The 4,399-nt window shown below is 52.3% G+C and overlaps 1 long non-coding RNA gene across 1 annotated transcript; it reads left to right on the top strand.

Annotated features, from left to right (window-relative positions):
• Positions 1 to 536: 536 nt before the first annotated feature.
• Positions 537 to 3,962, top strand: LOC128120586 (uncharacterized). The gene is made up of 3 exons (XR_008221901.1): positions 537 to 615; positions 1,694 to 2,049; positions 2,434 to 3,962. It is a non-coding gene; the product is annotated as an uncharacterized LOC128120586 (long non-coding RNA).
• The last annotated feature ends 437 nt before the right edge of the window (positions 3,963 to 4,399 follow it).

Here is a 4,399-nt window from a genome sequence, read left to right as displayed (position 1 = left end):
ACTGGAAACAGCCAGGCAAGGTGATTCCAGGAAGTGATGGCAGAAAGCAGAAAGGTATATAAGGCGTGAGGACCAGGAACTAGACGGTTTAAGCTTTCAGGTTTTCGAGAAGCAGTTCAGCTGAGATCCATTTGGATGAGGACTCAGAGGCTTCCAGTCTGAGAAAACAGGATCAGCTGAGGAATTGGCAAGGTGAGGAAGCTGTGGCTTGTTCTGCTTCTCTGATCTTTCAGCATTCACCCCAATACCTGGCCCGGGATTTGATTTTATTAATAAGAACTTCTAAGATTTGTGCTACACATAGACAGGGGACACACCTTAGGAACCTCCATGTGGGTGATGGCTCCTGGGCTCCCCTGCCTAGAAGACAAGACAAGAGGCCTTGGGGTGCATGTGGCAGCTGCGATCCCCAGGGGACCTCTGCTAGCTTGGGACACTCAAGGAGGCTGAGTACACCACTGGGTGTCTGCCGGCTCTGTTTCCATCTCTCTCCTATCAGTTCCCCTCCCTCCCTTCTTCCCAACAGCACCTCTTCCCCCAGATGATGCGGGGGTGGAGTAACAGTCGCTCTTTCTCCAAGCATTCTGGATGGAAGACACCTTCCTCATTCCCCAGGTAAATTTCCATCTCTTTCTCCCCTCCATTTGATGCTGTAATTGGGCCATTTTCCTGATTCCCTGATTCAACAGCTCAATTTCAGAGCCATTCCCCTCATTGTCCCTCCCGAGCCTCCCCGCCTCCCCGCCCCACACCTGCTCCTTGTGACATCACCACTTTGCTGCTCAATGCAAATCAGACTCATTTTCTCCCTCAAACCCTTGTCCACAATTGATATCCTTGGTGGATTATGATTTGAAGTGTCTTTGACTCATTTTGAATCCTGTCGGCAAACGCCCTCCTCCCAATGCGAAGTGAGAGACCCAGCAGGAAGCCGAGACGGAATGATTACACAAGCCTGGCTTTGTTCCTTGGGCTTCCTATTTAATACATAGTAGCAACCTGCCTCAAGGTGAAAGGCGGGAAATGGAATCTCAGAGTGGAGCAGAGAGATGTTCCGGGCACCTTGATTCAGCGTGCCCACCTATGTAGAGCATCACTGCCCATGGGGCTCTGGAATTAGCAGAACTAGGTTCAAATCCCAGCTTTTCTACTTCAGGCTGTGTGACCCTGCATACTGGCTTTACCTCTCTGAGCCTTCAGTCCATCCTGTGTTTGCCACGTGGTCAGGGGGAGGGTTGCCAAAACCCTGGTGACCATCCATCTTCAGGGTTGGCATTGACCTGACCAGAAGGTGCTGAGCATTCTGGGAAGGATTCTCACTATGGTCCTCCAACAGTCAGTCTGAGGAGCGTAACTACTGTACAGGCACAGACATGAAGGACCAGAGAGGTTCCAACACTCACCTAATGTCACACCACGAGTGTGAACTCTGCAGGAACTTAACACACACACACACACACACACACACACACACACACACACACACACACACACTTCCTTTCTTTAGACAAGGTCTTGATTCTTAGCCTAGGCTGCCTGGAACTAACACTCCTCCTGCTCGGCCTCCAGCATGCTGGGAGAGCAGGCATCCTCCCGAGCCCAGCCTGATGCTAATCTTAGCACATGAGAACCAGGGTAACTGCATCACTCCTAGATCACACTTAATGCATTTCCCTCCTGCTCATGTCCCTAGGACAGACAAGCAGCGTCCTTGGTCTGAGAGCTCAGCTGGATGTGCACCCTCACTCGGAGCTAAAGGCTTCCTCAGTTAGCAGTGTGGTGCTCCTTGGATTCACGTTCAGAGACACAAAGCCACACCCTGGAACAAACAGAGCGGCCCTGAGCAGGAGATGAACAGCTGGAGAAGGGCTGCAGCCTGGGGCTCCTGAAGGGCGTTGGCTGGCAGAGTCCCAAGAGCTAGCAGAGGGGGCTGTCAGATCCCCTCCTTGCCTTTTGGGATGTCTGCTGAATCATGGAAGCCAGATCAAGTCCAGATCCTCAGTGCAGCCTGAGCCTGGGGCAGATCCCAGCTCCCTACAAGCAGCCAAGGTGCTCACAGCCTGGCAGGCCCAACCTCTCTTCCCTCCTCACAGTGGGCTCCTAGGGCTGTTTGCACAACTCCTAAGGACTGAGGGAGGCCGGCAGGGTGTGGGGGTGGGTATCAGTGGTGGATGCTTGCCTAGCATGGAGGAGTCCCTGAGTCCCACTCCCAGAAGCCCTGTCTGCACACAAATGTGCATACACAGGCTCACACACACACAGACACATGCACACACACAGCATGAGTTCACACACACTCACTCTCAGGCACGTGCACACACACACACATACACACGCACAGTTGACTGGAGGTTGCGAAGAGCGTCGTACGCAGGCCCTCTCTGTGGAAATGACTGTGTTAGACATTAAAATGAGAAACATGATTTTAAACAGGTGCTGGTTCCCTTGCACGTCTCAATAAGGAAGCCGGTTAACAAAGGATGCTGCTGGGAAAAGAGGCGGATTTGGGTGCACCGGAGGACGTGGGCGGTGCGTCCCTGCTGGTTTCCGGTGCCCAAGGCGAGAGCCCAGGTCCACTAGGCTCCAGCTGAAGGCCGTGAAGACAATGAAGCTCCACCCAAATACGCAGTCAGACATGGGGACACCCAGGACCTGGAACTCTCGGGAGCTTATGCGTTGGTTTCTCGGTTTAGCAAATGCTAATTCAGTATTTAAAACTTAGACACAGAAGGTGGGGGAGCCGTGGGTTAGTGTCCAGGGGAGCCGTGGGTTAGTAGTGTCCAGGGGAGCCGTGGGTTAGTGTCCAGGGGAGCCGTGGGTTAGTGTCCAGGGGAGCCGTGGGTTAGTGTCCAGGGGAGCCGTGGGTTAGTAGTGTCCAGGGGAGCCGTGGGTGTCCAGTGTCCCCTCTGTAGTGACCGAGAACGGGGACCTGTCTCCTAGTCCTTCTGACCTCACTGGTGTGGACAGACCTTCAAGGTCTGTATAATCCAATGACGATACCAATAGTGATGGTAATGGGGGAAAGTGATGATGGTGATGACGTCGCTCATGGTAACAGTGATGAAGGATGGTGGCGGTGGTGAAAGTTGTGATGGTGATGAGGGCAATCATGGTGATAATAGTGATGATGATGGTGACAAGTCAATAGTGATTAGAATAGTGATGGTAGTGAGGGTGATTGTGATGATGATGATGTGCTGGTGATGGTCACGGTTATGATGGTGATGACGGTAGTGATAATAATGGTGGTGTTGATGATGGTGATTGTGGTGATGATGCCAATGGTGGTGATGGTGATTGTGGTGATGGTGTGGTAGTGATGGTCATGGTTATGATGGTGACGATGGTGGTGATCATGATTGTGCAATGGTGATGATGATAGTGATGTTGATTGTGGTGTTGATGATGGTGATTGTGGTGATGATGGTGGTGATTGTGGTGATGATGGTGGTGACTGTGGTGATGATGGTGGTGATGGCGGTGGTCATGGTGATATGTGGAGGGTAATGCTAAGTATGTTCACACGGACAGTCATCTCCCACCCTTGTGTTCGGTCTTCACCACAACTCCATGGGGAAATGCTGCTGTTCCATTCGTTTTACCAACGGGGACGCAGAAGACCGAGTAGCTGGCCCAGGGGCGAACCCACAGCAGCTCTGACTCAAATCCAGGAAACCGAGCTGCAGACGCCGCGCTCTCGGCCAGAAAGAGCCCTCTGCGCTCAGTCCCCGCCGCCGCCGCAGACACACCATCTCCAGCACTGAGAAGCTCCAGCCAACGTGGCGAATCTCTGGAGCTTGACTCGGCAACTGAAAATGCTGAGCGCGTGCCGAGCAGGCGAGGCCGGGTTTATCCAATGTTGTGTTTGTTAAATATTTGATCTGGGAAAATTAAATGGTATCTTCTCTCCGGAGACTCGAGGCTGACGGGCCTGAGAAATAAAGCTGATGAAAATATCCCCAGTTGCCATCTCTCGAATGTCTGCTGTTTACAGATCCCTCTATACACGTGAGCCCTTTAACCAAGCTTCGTGTTCTTGCCGGTTCTCCTTCAGATCTACCTTCTGTCCCTACAGCTTCAGCCTGGAGCCGGTTCTCAGCACTGTGCCGGCCTGAGCCTCCATCCTGTCTGCCGCTGTGGATGACGCCGATGCTGCCTCTAGAGTCTTCCTGCATGATGACCATGGCTGTGAACGTGACTGAGCGTACATCACGCGTTGGACATTGCATGTTCTTTTATTAACAACACTAATTTGTGTGTATCTCAGGAATCTTCAGCTGAGTCACAGATCTTTGCCCCATTTTATAGATGAGGGGGAAGCTTAGGGAAGTCTGCTCTTTACAAGGCTGTCCCACCAGGAAGGGTGTGTGTGTGTGTGTGTGTGTGTGTGTGTGTGTGT

This window comes from Peromyscus californicus, unplaced genomic scaffold, assembly GCF_007827085.1.
Source record: "Peromyscus californicus insignis strain IS unplaced genomic scaffold, ASM782708v3 Scaffold_2__1_contigs__length_46816999, whole genome shotgun sequence".
Classification (NCBI taxonomy): Eukaryota; Metazoa; Chordata; class Mammalia; order Rodentia; family Cricetidae; genus Peromyscus; species Peromyscus californicus.
Note: the sequence above shows the minus strand (reverse complement) of the source record. Positions and strands in the feature narration are given on the sequence as shown.